Source organism: Schistocerca americana, chromosome 5, assembly GCF_021461395.2.
Source record: "Schistocerca americana isolate TAMUIC-IGC-003095 chromosome 5, iqSchAmer2.1, whole genome shotgun sequence".
NCBI lineage: Eukaryota > Metazoa > Arthropoda > Insecta > Orthoptera > Acrididae > Schistocerca > Schistocerca americana.
This window is the reverse complement of record NC_060123.1, coordinates 671,063,463-671,081,582: the sequence shown is the minus strand read 5'-3', so window position 1 is coordinate 671,081,582 and position 18,120 is coordinate 671,063,463.

Below are 18,120 nucleotides of genomic sequence, written 5' to 3'. Positions count from 1 at the left end.
CTGTTTATAATATTGAATATATTCTTACAGCAAGATTAAATCAAGACTGCTTGGAGAACTTTTGTTCTCTTTAAGAGGCCTTGGACGTTTTTATGATCATCCATCGCCAGTCGAGGTAAAGAGCCGGATAAGACTGTTGTTGTTGGGAGCAAACGCTCATGATATTCCACTTTCAAATGCATCGTCTGTTGAGCCAGATGAAGAAGGAAGATTCGTGACTGCAACTGTTTTTGGCAATATGTCTGAGGCGTTGGCAATGGTTGAAGGAGAGAAGGAGATAGAAGATTTAGATGATTTAGATTTTAGAGTAGGAGAATCCGATGTGCCTCCAACGTCACTGGCTTCTGATTGTAGCACTGAAGGATTTAAATATCCTGCTGGATATGTAGCTTATCGATGCAGACAGTATGACAGATCACTGGCCACACCCACTGGGGAGTTACTGACACTGCCTGAGGAGACATCGAGAGGGTGGCTGGGCATAGTTTCTCGTGGGGCTTTGCTTGTGCCTTCAGAAACGTGGCTCGAAACAATTAGCAGATTTGAATTAATTTTTGCCCAGATCCATGGACACGACAGTTTGTCCAGGGAAACTGGTGTCATCAAGAACCTGTGCGCTATACTTTCCGAGCGATTCCCCACTATTCACCCAGAAATCATTAAGATTTACGCTAGGACGAGAACATTTATCCGACTGCGTTGGCTGTCTGCAAAGGACAAGTCGAAGAAAGCAGTTGCCGCTCAGCAACGGAAAGCAAGGAAGTGGTATTTGTCATCGCTTTAGAATGTAAATAAACAATATTTGTGAAAGTTAAATAATATATAAACTCAGTGATACAAGTGAAGGTCCTCTGACCGTGTTTGTTTCACAACTAGCAAGACTTTACACTGACAGTGTCAAGGATTGGCTTATTGTTTCCCACACTACATACCAACTTTGCTGAACGGCGGACTCGGTAAGTTAATTTACCACTATTTCCTGTAAATCGTATTTTGCAGCACTTTTTTTGATTCAGTGCCCTTTTATATAAGTGAATTTTAACAACTAGGGCAAACATTATACAGCCACCTTGATAAAAATATAAGCCAAAGGTTTGAGGTGTGAGAAAATTAAGAATGTGTGTGTGTGTGTGTGTGTGTGTGTGTGTGTGTTTGTGTGTGTTTGTGACAGTTCAGGTAGGTAATTCAAATGCTTCCTACAGATAAGGCAATTGCATAATTTCTTGAGTGAAAATGACAGTCTTTTTGTAGACATGATGTAAACAGAATATAAATGAGCGTTACATAGAGCTTGTCTACAAGTTAACACTTTTCCCAGAGCCAAAGTTAGAAAATTGAATGCTCATTTCGAACGTTTACTTCGTAGAGAACTGCAAAACAGACTGTACTTTGCACTTATTTTGTATGGTTTGATCTATAGACGCTTGATTTTATTAAAGTCAGCACTCAGCAGTGTCTGTTTAAAAGCTGGACAAGTTACAGAATATAGCAGTAACTTTCTAGAAATAGCGGAATAACAATTTACCTTTTACTATTTCTGTAGAAACTGAAACATTTCACAAATACATCGCTTAAATGCGCGGGCTGCGTCTCGTAGCGCTGTTCCAGAGGCAGCGGCGGTTCCTTCGTGACGTCACAGCCTCAGCCAATGGCAGGACAGAACGCTTACTGCTCAGCCTTATTTTTTTTACGGACCTTGCTGCCCACTACAATAGAGAATATTTCAACAATGCCAACCAGCCACAGACTGCACACAGCACAGCCAGTGATTTCCATACAGAGCGCTAGGTGGCGTTACCAATATAAAAACCTAAACAGCCTACTTACAGTGTGAAAATATTACGACCACTGCCCTCGGTGACGTTGGATGCCGTCTGGTGGCGTTACGGACACGTGATGCGTTAACAGAAGCATGTAAGCCGAGCATACACAGACGGGGGATCTCTCTAGCGAATATATGGGCTGCAAATGGGAAAATCCATTGAGGCAAGATTATTATTACGCGGAGCCTGTGAGCGAGTATCTCGAAAACGGCGAAACTGGCCCAGTGTTCACGTGCTACTATCGTGAGCATCTACGGAAAGATGTAGAAGAACAGTGAAACTATCACTAGGTACTACATGGTTGGACGTCCACGACTCTTCACAGTACTTGGGGTTCAGACGGTGATCTGTGGCTTCTCTGCCGAAACAGCACAACGCTGGTGCATGAACAAGTGTTTCGGAGCACACCGCTCATCGTACAGTCCTGCCCCACTGGACTAGGATATTAAACTCATTTTCCCCTCATCACGGAGGGCTAAAATCATGGTGTCCTGTCATGTTAATACTACATATCACTTCATAAATTCGATAACGTAGCTAATTTTAATATAATAGCTATCTCCTCCTGTGTAGGTGGGAGACTGAAATTTCGTTAAAAGATCTCGCCTGATTACTGCCCCAACTCCCTAATCATATCAGTGGTACTCTCGCCCTCGCTTCCACCCACCCGGTGGTATGTCATTGGTATCAAATTGATTGACTAATTAATTCAATTGATCGTGAGAGTAACTTTGAATGGACAGTAATTTTTTTTTACTGCAGTCGGATCCCACAAGTCAGGAATCTCAAATGGGAATTGTTAGAGGGAAAACGATGTTCTTTTGCGGCTGGTCCCGGAGGAGGTTCGAGTCCTCCCTCGGATATGGGTGTGTGTGTTTGACCTTAGGATGAATTAGGTTAAGTAGTTTGTAAGCCTAGGGACTGATGACCTTTGCAGTTAAGTCCCATAAGTTTTCACTCACACGATGTTCTTTACAGGGAACACTATTCAGAATCGACAGCTGAAACTGACTGCAGAAGGATTTCGAGTAAGGATCGTGGAGATAAGATACGAGAATGAACGCTCATGTGGAGGCATACAGACAGTCCTTCTTTCCATCACTCTTTTTGCGAGTGGAATAGGAAAGAAAATGACTAGTAGCAGTACAGGGTGCCCTCCGCCACACACCGTACAATGGCTTGTGAAGTAAGCATATAAATGTAGATATAAATTTGCTCTACCTATTAATATGCCAGCCCATCCGTTTACAGACGCACAAAACTTGTGGAAGAGTGTTATCTCTTATTTACCGAGAAAACATAAGGCTCGTCCACTGAAGAGTAATGTAACAGCGGCAGGGAGGGCTGTTTACGCATTCTCCAAGTTGATCCTGACATTGGTATTTCACCTGCGGACAAGGGCAATGCCACAGTTGTTTTAAACGAACAGGATTATGTACAAAAGATGCATTGTTTATTATTTGACGCAGCGTATCGCACGATCGAAGCTGACCACACTAAAAGTATTGAGAGAAAGACCAATAGCCTCCTGACGAAAAGTGGTTCGTCGCAGGACACTACCAAGAGTCTTAACACTTTTAGTGCTGTTCCCCCTTGGTGATATGGCCTCCCGAAGGTACACAAGGAAAGGGTTCCTTTTCGTCCTATAGTGAGCAATATCGGCGCTCCGACATATCGTGTAGCTAAGCATCTAGCTTCTCTGTTAAGCCCACAAGTTGTTCGGTGTGAACATCATATCAGGAACTCATCTGATTTCTTACATCGTTTGGAGGGAATGTTGTTGAATGATTCCGATATCTTAATGAGTTTTGATGAGGTCTCTCTCTTCACTCTTGTTCCTCTGTCTGATTCGTTGCGGTTAATTGAGATTACGTTTCGAGTTGAATTAACTAATCTCTTTCGACATTTGTTGACATCCGCTTACTTTTTCTTCAGTAACCAGTATTACGAGCTGACAGATGGAGTTGCGATGGATATCCCGTTGTCTCCTGTCATTGAAAATTGTTTATGGAAGACTTTGGGGAACGTGCATTGGGGTCGGCGCCTTTGAAACCAGCCTGTTCCTTCAGAGACGTTGATGATACTTTTGTTGTTTGGCCTCGTGGTAGAGAGAATTTGAATGCCTTTTTAGAACATCTAAACTCGATCCACCCGAACATTGGTTTTACGATGGAGGTGGAAATGAATGGTTGCCTTCCCTTTCTTGACATTTTGGTTAGCAGGAAGGTTGATGGATCATTGAGACATGCAGTTTACCGGAAACACACTGACTTGTATTTACAGGCTGACAGTTGTCACCTCCTGGCTCAGAGTGACGGGGTACTTCGTACTTTGGTACACAAAGCACATGTCATCTCCGACACTGAGACTATGCCAGCTTAGCTGGTCCATCTTGAAGCTACATTTAGTCGGAATGGTTATAGTGAGAGGCAGATTGAACGTCCTTTGTGCTATCGACCAACTGTGCATCGGGTGACTGATGATAATACTAAGTCGACACCTAAGTCTACTGCTTTTTTGCCTTACGCAGGAAGCACTTCCAACACTATTGGTCGTATTTCACCGAAATACGATGTGAAATGTGTTTTCCGACCTCCATCTAAAATTAGAATGCTTTTGGGTTCTGTAAAGGATGCTATAGGTTTGCGTAAGACGGGTGTATATCATATTCCTTGTAGCTGTAGCATGGCATACATTGGTCGGCCTATCAGGACCGTAGAGGACCGATACACTGGGCACACGCGATTACAGCAGCCAAGTAGATCTGCTGTCGCCGAACGTTGTTTGTATACTTGTCACCTTATATAACAGTACCGAGACATTGGCATGCACGCCCTGCTATTGAGACAGTATTATTAAGGAAGCTGTTGAGATTAAATTAGCTAGCAACCTTGTAAACAGGAATAAAGTTTTTTGTTTAAACTCTGCTTGGAATTCTGCTCTCTCCCTCGTCATGAAACAGAGAGACAGAGTCCACGTTACCTCAACTGCTAGTTCGTAGTCTTTCACTATCCCTACCTCTGACTTTGGTCATCTGTGGTGGCACTGGTGTTCAGTGTGTGGGTGTGTGTTATCTTTCCTGAATTACTCCAAGGATCGAGGTTTTAAATTTGCTTGTACATCGCCTGTCCGTTGCAATTCGTGCCTTGAAACTGACGGGGTGTACTCCCGCCGATATATCGGTGGTCGCTGTAAACATTACCTGGCTGAAATCCCATAAGTTGTTTGAAAATTGTATACGCCAGGAGAAACTCAGGTCTCACAGTATTCAGCATCAGTAGCCAATGCCGCTGGTGGAGGAATAGAACGATTATCTTACACCTAGGCGAGCACGTGGGTACACTGAGTCCTTCATATTTTGTTGCATTTTCATTAATTTTACGTATTTTCCATAAACTTTCATAATTTTACCAGGTTTCCTACGCACTTTACCCAACTAACCAATTTCCAAAACACCATGCTCGACGATTTGGCACGTCAAAAAGCATCTCATCACGTCAATTTAATCTTGCCTCTCAACCAATGACATTGCAGCATGATTCTCAATTTATGTAGCGTTGCTACGCCACCCTCTTCCATTACTTTGGGAATGCTATATACATGTGAACATATTGGAAACTCTGTTACACTACATACCTCACATGACGAAAATACTGTGCGAAATTTCCATCAGCAGACAGGAGGTGCAAAAGTATGATCCTTAACCAAAATACTTTATAAATTCAGTAAGATTTTATACTATTTGCCATGTCTCCGTATGTGGATGGGAGTCACAAGGTATTCTCGCATTCGTGCGATGAAGTCGGAGGTTGAAAGATGTCACCAACACCTTTCATGAGTACCGCCCCGCAAATCAATCATATCCATAGCAGCACTCTGCCTCCTATTTCAAAACGAGCAGCCCCTTCGGTGTCCAGATTCCGTCATGAGGGCTGCGTCATACACGATATCTCTAGGTGCATGCATGCTGAGGAGGTTAGCACTCCTCATTGGTGTTTAGTACATATGAGCCTGATACCTTTGCGAGTGATGTGTTGATATAACAGACGATTAACAAGAAGAACAAGAAGAAGAAGAAATGTATGGTTTATGCATGACGGATATCCAGAAACCTATTCCTTAAATAACTTGCGCTGCCAGTTCTGTAGTACTGCAGCAGTGTTTGGATTCCATACTAAGAAGGTACTGAATGAGACGAATGACCTGTTGTAGTGTGAAGATACGATTCGAAGATTTTTTCGCTGGGTACTGGAATGATGATGGAGGAGGGTGCTTGCATAGCCACACATCGGTGATAAAAGGCCTCGGTTATATGACAAGTATTTTTCCTGTAAAATCCAATATTTCAAACAGTCAATTTGATGAGATGAAATTTCCTGGCAGATTAAAACTGTGTGCCGGACCGAGACACGAACTCGGGAACTTTGCTTTTCTCGGGCAAGTGCTCTACCAACTGAGCTATCCAAGCACAACTCACGACCTCACAGCTTTAATTTCCCCAGTACCTCGTCTCCTACCTTCCAAAGGTAAAGGTCCCTAGTTCGAGTCTCGGTCCGGTACACAGTTTTAATCTGCCAGGAAGTTTCATATCAGCGCACACTCCGCTGCAGAATGAAAATCTCATTCACCCCAATTGAGTAAGAGTCTTTCCATATTTGACGATGTGTAGGGGTACTTTGCACGGTTTAATTGTCGGTGCAATATGGCGATCTGTGTAAAATAGTTTTTTTTGCCATTGAAAGTATCGTCTGCAGAAAGAAAGAAAAGGCAGATAGTGCTTCCACACCGGCTGCATCAGTAATTCGATGGTAAAATCGATAAGAGCCAATCATAATGCTCAATTCGTTCACATACATCCTTTGTGCTGGGATATAGGAGTCTCTACATAGTGGTTAGAACGTTTGAGTATGTTGAAAGCAAATATGTGATGGACGGGGTGCCACATTAGGAGTGCAAGGAAGGATGCATTCGCGGTTATTCTGAGCTATTTTCTTAAACAGGTTCTTGTAGGGCAAGAATTCCTTGCATACATGCTGAGACATCAAGAAAGGGAGCGTTAACTATTTCTGAGACACCATACAATTTCTGAGAGTTTGTATGGGTTCTTATTTTACATAGCCATGTGACATCAATATAAGACTGAGAACCTTGTTAGATGCATTTGTGATGGTTTGTAGCTATGTGCAGTAATGCTTCAGTAGGCATGTCACACATGTTGCAGGTGGTGGAACAGTTTTCCTAGAGCACGATTTGTGATGTAGTATGTGCATCACACACACACATGTCGTGAGCAGTGGAACCATTTTTCTTTCGCATGATCTGTGATGTCAGTACGCCTGTCACACATGTTCCTTTACGAATCGCAAGCAGTGGAACAGTTTTCTTCAACGTTTGTGAGGGTGAGTCGCTCTGCAAATAGGTCTTTGCTGGACCGCAGGTAGGGAAATGGATGACGTTGGCAGTGGTGAACACACATGCACGTGGTCCAGAGCAACTTATTTAGATAGCCATTTGACGTCAGTATAGCACTCGAAGAAGTATTACATGCTGTCGGTAGTGGCATGAGGGTGATGGCTCACAGTGGCTTGCGTCCGGAGGTGGCTCATGCCCTTGGAGAATCTGCGCTCCGCAAATATGTCTTTGCTCTTCTCTGATCACATCAGCAATGGAGCCTAGGTAATTTTGAATTTCTCAGGTGTCAAGTATGAAAGGGATGTCGCCACCTCATGCTTGCAAGCACCTGCACATGGTTTGACAGCTGTCAGTGCATCTCGATTTCTGAGAGTGTGTGTGGTAGCGTCCTGCGTGGCCCAATGGACAGGGGCGGCACATGTTGTTTGCACATGTTATTTGTGTGTCTTTTGCATTATTTTGTGTGCAGATCTGTAGGCTGTGCTATGCATTATTTGGACAGTTTACGAGTACTGAGTGTGTCTGCACATCAGTGTACTGCATTATTTAGGATGAGTTTGCAGGTCTGTGGGCTGTGTACTGAAACTATTTCGGTAATTTAGGAGTAGTTTACAGGTCTGTAGGCTGTGTGGCGTGACCCCAAGCATGTCAGAGTGTGTGTTTTGTATCAGTGTGGTAAATGTACTACCTCTTAAAATCCATCCCTAAATAAATTGTTCCAAAATAAATAAAGTACACTCCTCCCTCTCTCCAAAAGCCCAGCACAGGCTGAATCTTTTTCCCCTCCAGACAGTCATCTTGTGTTATGTCATGGAACAGATGACAGCAGTACTGTGTGCTGGGTCCGGACCCTACGGCGACCACACTGTTTTCTGTCATTTGTCCCAGCATCTTGGATTACGTCACGGAACGGACAACAGCATCCTTTGGTGGCAGTACTGTGTACTAGGTGAGTCGGACTATGGACACCATCGCAACTACACTTGATGGTGGTACTGCCTCTAATTGTTTAAATAAATAGTGCATGCAAAATAATAAACACTTATGTTCAGCACAGGCTGAGTCCTCCTCCCACCATTTCCTAGGAAGAGGTGGTGGTGAGATAACTTAGGTTAGTGGAGGTGGCCCAACTCCCCTTTTTTTCCCGCTATTTTCTTAGGTTAGTAGAGATAGCGCAATTGACCTATCTTGCCTCCAAAATTCAAACTTCCCACCAGGGGACATGGCAGGGGGCGTGCACTTTCCCACCATCTTGGATAACAGTACATGCATCCGCAGTTGCCATCATCTTGGATGACGTCATGGGCTGTCGCCGAGTCTACGTGCCACTATCCTGGATGACATCACGCTACCAACTTGGATATATCTGGTGACAATGGAGAGTGGGACAGGAAGCTCTTTGTCCCAATACTACAACATATCGCACCCTCTTATACAGGGCCTACAACCCTTTACTTTTATTGCACAGTACAGTAGCAGCAATTACTTACTACCTTCCATATAGAGAGTCAATGATAAAATCTAAAATATGCTTTTTTTATATTGTGCGTTATCCACATACTGTCGCAATATAAAATAAGGTGAAAGACATAGACAGTTACTATTTGTACATCGATCGTACATGCATAAAATCATAGATAAAAATATTATGTAAAAACGCCAGTAATATATCATTACAGAGGGCTAGATTACAAAATGGCTTGTTACAAATAATATGTGCTTACTCAATGCATGCAGATAATTGGTAAAACACGTTTGAATAAGTGTATCAAGTGAATATGCGTGCACACGACTTACAAGCGCAAGTAATATAACAACAAACGCCATTCGCTCTGAAAGGGTATGTAAAACTAATACTTTTCTACTTTTTGAAAATGTTATCTATAAATCACAATCGGCGCGCAGCACTACAGAAAACTATCAGGCAGCAGCATGCACATGGACATATGTATGAGGCCAAACCTGCCAACGTGTCCTGCTGACTACAGAAAGAAATATTTATCGGTTTGGTTGTGTCAGTCGGGTGCAACAGTAGACACATGGGCTACTACCAGTGAGACTAGTTGTAGTCTACAGTTAGACTTTCTGTACAGAAGCTATTCGCGCCTTTTGCCACCACGTTGTATGACTAGTTACGGTTCATAACAAGGTATGTCTAACAGCATGTAAGTGTCTGTAACACGGACATACATAGTGTATCATTGTACGACACGTGAAATGTAAATTTAGGTGTGTTGTTCAAGTATGGGCTTGTCAGCCAGAAACCGGTAACCGCAGCAACCAAAATTCTTTATTAATACAAATAAGATGGAAGAAACAAAAAAAATTATCCATGTTCTTCAGTTCTGAACAGTTCCAGACCTACCATCTCGACGCAGCACACCTCAACTCAGCAGCAAATCAAAGTGACGTAGACGTGTTAGTATTTTTCAAGAAAGTCAGCAAACTACGGTCTGAGTTTCCTACCAATGGTTTAATTACTCGACGATATAAATACGGTTCTTGGTCACGAAGGTATTCGAGAATCGCTGTGTGAACGCTCTCGTTAATAGCAAATCACTTTCCCTCAGATGTTTTTTAGCTAACCGAAAATATGGAAATCAGATACCGCAAGATCTAGACAGTATGCGAGTTACTTCAAACATCCCTGGAAAATACCGAAGCAAGACTTGGGATGTGCACACCGTTTGTAGTGTTGCATTGTTGTGCACAGCAACGCCTTTGCTTAACTTTCCACCCCACATTTTCTTGATAGTCATAAGCCACGCGCCATTATGTGTGGGTCACAGGTCGCGGAACCCGGCCCGAGCACAACATCCGATGCAGCTAATGATCTCAAACGATGGAAGTGAGGTGTGTATTTGCTGTGCACTGCCCATGACACTCAATCTGCGATTGCTAGGAGTCAGTTCCTCGATTGTCTAGACATTGTGGCCCTCCTTCCCAATCAGCATCACCCACATCTGTTCCACCTTAGTCAAACTACTGGAACCGTTTCACTGTGGCTTCGGTCAATATACCGTCATAATTTCATGTTGAACCTGCGTTCAATTTAGACGTTTTTCCGACAAGAATCGTACTTCAAGTTTGCAGTCCTTTGCCAGTTCCCACGCCGTTTCACTCGCACAATGTAATGCGAGCAGAACTGTGCCTGCAGAAAACCTGGGACACGTTCTCTCTTCTGACAATCCGCCGCTCTCGTAACGTAATGATGCTAGTGTCGGATGACATGCGCAGCTTACATTCTGATGTCTCTGGGTATCATAAAGCTAGAGGACACGTGACAACAACGCAGCCGAAAGACTTAGATCTCTTGCGAGGATACCGGGGAAGTTCGGTACACCTGTTACATAAATGGCCTCTTATAGGGCAAATGTTGATTATCTGTAGCCTTTGTCAAGTAAACGTAACAGCAGACGTCGCAGGAGTACAGAACTGATAGATATAGCCGATACGAATGTGTAACACAGATTCTCAGGGAACTTACACAAGGAACTTTTGCGAAACTCAACTGGAGAACCAGTATTTGTCCTAGATACGCCACAGTTTTTTGGTTCCATTGTATATTTCGCTAAGAAAGTTTATGACATATAAATAAGCATAGATTCATCTCTGCTTCGCTCCTTTCTCGATTGGGATAGGAGAGGGACTGATTAATACTGTTAGAGGGTATCCTCGGCCAAGTAGTTTAGGCTTACGGATAATACATATACATGACATGAACAGTGGAGCGACTGAATTACAGGGAAAGATAGAAAAACAAATGAGGGTTTACAGAAAAAGACTAGGAAGAAATGGTATCACGTCTCGTTATGATGAGCCACCAGCCCAGACTAAGGAAGTACATGGATGAAAAACCTGCCGCAGCCTTTACAAGGAATCATCCAGGCATTCGCTTTAACCGATTTAGGAAAAGTGTATAAAACCTGAAGCTGGATGGCTCGACGGGGATTAGAACCGTCGTCCTCATGAATACAGTTTCAAGATTGGCTCGCGCACTTCTCACAATTATCACGAGTCAGTGTACTTTAAACAACAGTTTGGGATTAATTTTAATTTTAATAATTAACAGCCTCAGTTAAACTGTTTGCCTAGACTTTACCTAGGTTTCAGTCGGCATAACCCAACCTTCTTCAGAATAACAGCAATTACCGTCTTTCCGTAGTGGACATCGTCAAGTTAAAACTACAAATCGATAAATTATTTGTAGTTTTAGCTTGACGATGTCCACTATGCAAAGACGATAGTTACTGTTATTCTGAAGAAGGTTGGGTTATCCTGACTGAAACCTCGGTAAATTTCAGGCAAACAGGGCAAATTAAAATTAATATTTACACTGTTGCTGACAGGGCCGCGAAATGTTTAAGATATTTAAATAGTTTGGGATGCCATTACGGCGCGTCTATGATAAACACGTTAAAAGAACAGGCTAGACAATTACTCAGTTTTATACACTTAAATACGTAAAATAAAGAAAACCGAGAGCATGACTGACACGGAATTCACACCAGGAGTATATCTTAAATCCCACTGACTTATTTAGTATGCAACAAGAAATACTAGCAAACATCATACGACATCGGAAAAATTTGTACCTTTATAGGCTGTAGAAAAATTTCCGCTGCCAGTCACAAAAACGTCCATATTCACGTCCATATTCACGAGTGCACATCGTAATAGTGAAATATGCCGCTAAACTTTATTTCCTATTACATTTAGTAAACTACAAAGTGCTGTCACAGTAAAGAAGATTTCATGACTCTCAGAGTACTACTAGAATTTATTAAGTTACAAGTACATTCCAATGATTAATATTTGATACAGAAAAAGTATTTGTTTCGTGCTTGAATGTCTGACTGTCCCCGTCGTCAGCGATTGCTACGGTAGTTACGCTCTCAGCCCTGGTTCGGTTTCTCACCACCTGCAAATCTACAGCGACGTACCAAGGTTGGACAGAAATATGGAAACACAGTGAAAAATGCATGTTTCAACATAAACGCATATGCTAACCAAGTCTGGAGACTGTACTGTCGTGTCTGAAATCTGAGCAATGTCTTCAATACGTTGCAAGTGTCACTCATGTCAGAACAGAGCTTTTTGTAGTTCTGAGCGCGTCATCTGGGAGCTAAGTGAATTCGAACGTGGGAAAAACGTCCATAAATGTTGCTGCTCTTTGTTAACCAAGGCAGCCGAAGTACTTTGTGCTTCCAGTGGAACGGTATGAAAAAATTATACAACATACAGAGGAAACGGAAGAAAATCAACGCGGATGAAAATGTGCGTTGTATGATCGTGAGAGACAGTGATTGAACAGGATTGTGTGCGTATGCGTTTGTGTGTATGTGTGTGTGTGTGTGTGTGAATTTGAAAGGGAGCAAAGTGCTGAGGTGATCGGTCGATAGATTTACAGACTACTTAAACTAACTTATGCTAAGAACATCACACACACCCACCCCCGAGGGAGGACTCGAACCTCCGGCGGGAGGGGCCGAGCAGCCCATGACATGGCGCCTCTAACCGCGCGGCCACCGCGAGTGGCTGAACAGGATTCTGACGAAAAATATGCGGACGGCAGCTGCAAAAGTCACTGCAGAAGTAAATGTGGCACTCGTGAACTCTGTAAGCATAGAAACAACGTGAAGGAAGCTACATAAGTTGGGAATTGGAGGGCTCGCTTGAATTTCGAAACCACTCATTAGAGATGCAAATGCCCGTAACAGGAAAACGTGGTAGCAATGCCATAAAACCTGGACTGTGGAGCAGTGGAACAATGTCGTTTGGTCAACTTTGTCTTGTTTTGTACAGGGTGAAAAGTATTTAAACCGACAAACTCTGGGAGGTTGTAGGGGACATCAAAACAAATATTTTTCCCTAATGTCATTTTTTCCTATGAGGATTATTTAAACCGGTAGAGGTCGTATTACGCTCTTCAGTTGTTAGAGGTCGTATTACGATCTTCAGTTGTTGGAGGGCGTATGACGGTCTTCAGTTTTAGGCAACTGCTGTCCACCAGTGTAGTAGTGCATTGTCTCTGTTTACTAATGGATCGATGCAACTGGACTGAGTACACTGATATGGTTGGTGCGTACTACATAGCGCACCACAACGGACGAACTGCACAGGGGGTTTATCAACAACAATATCCTAATCGCCGTATCCCGCATCATACGACCTTTGCTCCTGTGTAGCAACGTCTGCGTGAGGCCGGGTCACTTAGCAGATAACCTGGACAGGGACGCCGTCGCACGGCAAGAACGCTGCAATTTGAGGAAGCTGTCTTGCAGCATGTGGAGCGGGATCCTTCAATCAGCATTCGTGCAATTGCACGTAACATGGGGACGAATCAGACGAATGTAAGAACAGTCCTTCGCGAGCAATTGTTACGTCCATTTCACATACAGCGTGTCCACAACCTGGAACCAGTTGATTATCCACACAGAGCACAATTTTCACAGTCGTACCAGGAAGAGTGTGAAATGCATTCTACATTTCCACCCTCTGTGTTGTTTAACGATGAAGCAACTTTCTGCTACCTAGGCCATTAAACGGCTGGCACTATTACAATTTTCTCGCCAGAGCATTGCCAGAATTGCTGGAAGACGTCCCGCTCCCTACAAGACAACGCATGTGGTTCCAACATGACGGGGCGCCGGCACATTTCAGTCGTCGTGTGCGTCGACTCCTGGACCGACGGTTCCCAGAAACGTGGACTGGCAGAGGTGGTCCTGTACCATGGCCTTTTCGATCCCCAGACATGTCCCCTCTGCACTTTTTGTGTGGGGAGAGATGCGCAACCTTGTTTACGCAACTCCCGTTGCATCAGAAGAGGATCTGGTTGCCTGGATAGTAGCAGCTGCAGCAGCAGCAGCAGCAGCAGGAACAATTTAGGGCACTTTTGGGGTTTTTTCCCGTGTTAGACAGAACATGATTCGACGGTGTAATTTATGTTTACGTGTCACTGGAGGCATTTTCGAAAATCTACTGTAATTGAAATTTGGTTGTGTTAATGTGTTGTCTCTCGGTCATAAAAAATGGAAAAGTGTTTGTTGGTTTAATTAATTTGCCGCCAAAGAAATCTTCCTCTACCGGTTGAAATACTCCTTATAGGGAAAAATGACACAAGGGAAAAATATTTGTTTTGATGTCCCCTACAACCTCCCAGAGTGTGTCGGTTTAAATACTTTTCACCCTGTACGATTTCCAACTTCTGGCCACGTTTACACCCCATGTGTGGAAAAACGTGGGAGTTGGGTGATGATTTGGGCGGCCTTATCGTGGTATTTCATGGGTGCCATGGTTACTCTATCAGACTGCATTACTTGACGTGTGACCATTTCGACTGATCAGGTCCATCCCATTGAACAATGTTGCTGTGTTTCAAGACGAAAAAGTCCCTGTTGATACAGCACGCGTCGTTCTGGAGTGTTTTTATGAGCACCAGGATGAATTGTCGCATCTCCCCTGGCTAACTAAGTCACCAGACTTCACTATCGTAGAGCCTTAGTGGTCCACTTTGGAGAGAAGGGTGTGTGATCGCTATCCAGCTGCATCATCAGTTCCTAAACTTGTCGCTATACAATGGTATAAGATTTCCTTGAAAACCCTACAGGACCTGTATTTGTACAATACGAGATGACTGGAAGCTGTTTGTAATGTTTCCTTAATTTTGTCTGCACCCTGTATGGCGTGACCACACCCGCATTCTAACCGTTGGCCGCGGGCATTGCCTCCCGATGCATTACAGTAGTGCTCTGTATTACCGCTCGCAAAAAAATGGCTCTGAGCACTATGGGACTCAACTGCTGAGGTTATTAGTCCCCTAGAACTTAGAACTAGTTAAACCTAACTAACCTAAGGACATCACAAACATCCATGCCCGAGGCAGGATTCGAACCTGCGACCGTAGCGGTCTTGCGGTTCCAGACTGCAGCGCCTTTAACCGCACGGCCACTTCGGCCGGCTTTACCGCTCGCAATAGCAGCTGATCTAGCTTCCACGTAGCATTCAAATATAACGTTAAAAAGGGCAAAGAAATTGGGCCTGAAATAAGAGGAGTACCACAGTGTCCTAACACTGGGTTGCCTCACTCGGTTACAGGAAACTACAGCTCTGTACTGGTTGTCACATGTAAGCACTAGTGTATGGACATTGAGAGGATAGGGAAACTTGAGGACTATACCACACCAGTCGCCAGACTGTTAAATATAACTGCGAACAAAGGGCCGTATCTCCGACACTGAGACAATCAACGAAAAGATGCCACTATTCGGCCATTTCCCATGTTATAGCACTTCCTAATACATTATCAACTGTGGACCTCGGTTTTATCTTCAGGTTCTCAAAACAAAGGTGTTCACATTTTCAAGTGGACCCATCTCTCCACGAGTCAAGTACCTGGCAGTGCTTCAGAGGACTCCGTGCCTAAATGATAGAGATAGCCGTACCAGACACACCGAAGGGTATCTACGGACACCCCAGACCGACTTGTTGTTCCTGAAGAGGGGCCCTTACACTAGTAGCAGGGTCACCAGCTGGAATATTTGATTGATGTGTCCTCGTAACATTGGCCGACATGGCCTTGCAATATTGATACTGCTTAGGGCTGAAAGTAAGGAGAAACAATAACTGCTATATTTACCAAGGGCATGCACCTCTACTGCGTGCTTTAGTTATGATGGAATTCTTTGGTAAAATAATCCAGAATCAAAATAGTCCTCAATTCAGATCTCCGGGCAGGGAATACTCCGAGGTTGTTATCATCGGGAAAAAAGAAATCTAGAGAATGTCGAACCAAAACACTTTTCAGCCGTCTAAATTTCCAGTTGTTATTTTACTGAGCAATCTGTTTTGGCGATATATTACGCTATCTTCAGGCCCCCTGACCGACGTGTAGGAAGATTCCCACCTCTGGTCCAGTCAGGGGGCCTGAAGATGGCGTAATATATCGCCGAAGCTGGTTGCTCTATAAAATAACAATTGCAAATTGAGAGGGCTGAAATGATTTTTGATTCGACATACGATACTGAACAACCGAGGTCCCTGAACCATCTGCATAAAGATGGACAATCAGAAAGAAATCTAGTGTTCTGAGGGGTGGAGCATTGAATGCTAGACCCCTTAATCGGATAGGTGAGCTAGGGAATTTAAAATGTGTGCAACAGCAGAACTTCGTCGGGTGAGCAAAGGATTATCAACATCGAATCAAATAAACGAAATGCAGCAGTAGCTGCAACCACGGATAAGGAAATCGTATTTGATGCATCAAACCAGTCTTCAGGCAGAAGACCACAACACACAAAGAATCCTAAAGCAACATCACCACTGAGTACTTAGTGTTCTCTGACTGAATGGCGATCGTCTTACACGTCCAATTTTGTCATCTGATCGATGCCCCTTTGATATGTTATGCATAATGATCTCTGAGATGTCACACTGAAGACGAAAATCTTTCGTGTTATTGTGCTGTAACAGTGCTGTGCAATGAAGTGATGAACGCTAATAGTTCTAATGCCAGACTGAAATAAAAGACGAATTTCAACACAATAACTTTACAGCGTAAATGGTAGTGAGAAGTAGCATTATGGGAATTCTAGGACATTCGTTGGGTGGAGTTGTTCAGTGAAGAAGGCAAACCGAATTTGAAGTAAAGCATAGAAATTCTGCCTGACTAATAAATGTCTCACAATAATTCTCCTAATAATTCACGATTTCACCAAATCAAATGGGTTTTACGTAAGTTCCATCTAGTGAGACACGTTAAATTTCTGAGTGAGAATGACAAATAAGTCATTAATAAATGATTATAGTATGTGCAATGGTCTTGTCGGATCGGAGAAGAAATGGAGCCCTTTCGTGAATCTCATTCATCAAATAATACGCAATGGTAACACAAGATCCGGCCTACTGTACGGCGACGTGATTCAGTTTTCATTATATTCTTCACATATGTTACGAAGCTCCGCAAATTCTCATACCTTAACTATCTCTTGAAAAAAAAAGGGGGGGTGTCGGTATCATCATTAAAACGTAAATTTCAAAGCCCAGTACCAAATTTATTACACAGTATCTTACTTTCGGGTACTAATGAGAAGAAAAGTCAGTTTTTGTAACTCATTATATCATCTCACAATGTAATCTAATCCTTCTGGATATCATGTCAGCAGTAGTATCTCTCTCGATAAGGTATACGGTAAAATGAGCAGATACGAAAGGAGCTTGACCATTGCGAAAAGAAACTTATAATAAGTGCATACACAGAACTGGGAATAATAAGCAAGCTAACTAAATCGATCGGACAACTCGCTACAGGACGATTAAAAGAACAAATTGGTTTCTCAAGCGCACTTTTATGTAACTTTAGAGGAAATTCCTCACACGATCCTCGGATCCTTAGCGAGAAAAACTGTTACTGCTATCGATAATAGCCACTTTCTATGTGGTTTCAAGATCGAACACAAAGCAACAAGATTTTATCTCCGGAAAAGTTACTCACTCGGATATATTCGTTCAGCACACGAATTAACGAACATGAAGAAAAATCACTAAAGACAAAACTGATCAAAATAATCGCGAAATGCGTTACTCAGCGAGTGTACTCAGTGAGTTCATGTGTATGAAAAGTGAATAATGGACAAAGGACAGTCACGAAGTCCAAAGTTGCTCAAAACTAAGAGAATTTCTCACGCAATTAGTAGCAATAAAAGCAAATAATTTATAGGGGAACAAGAAAGCGCTGATGCTATAAGTTTACTGAGAAGAGAAGTTCTAAATGTTGATACTGCTACTTGAGAGAATAAGTAAAGGGCCTTAATTGGCTTTTGCAAAACCTCCAAACCACTTACTCGTGCTATCACACTAAACGGTAAAGGTGGGAAAAGGGAACCAT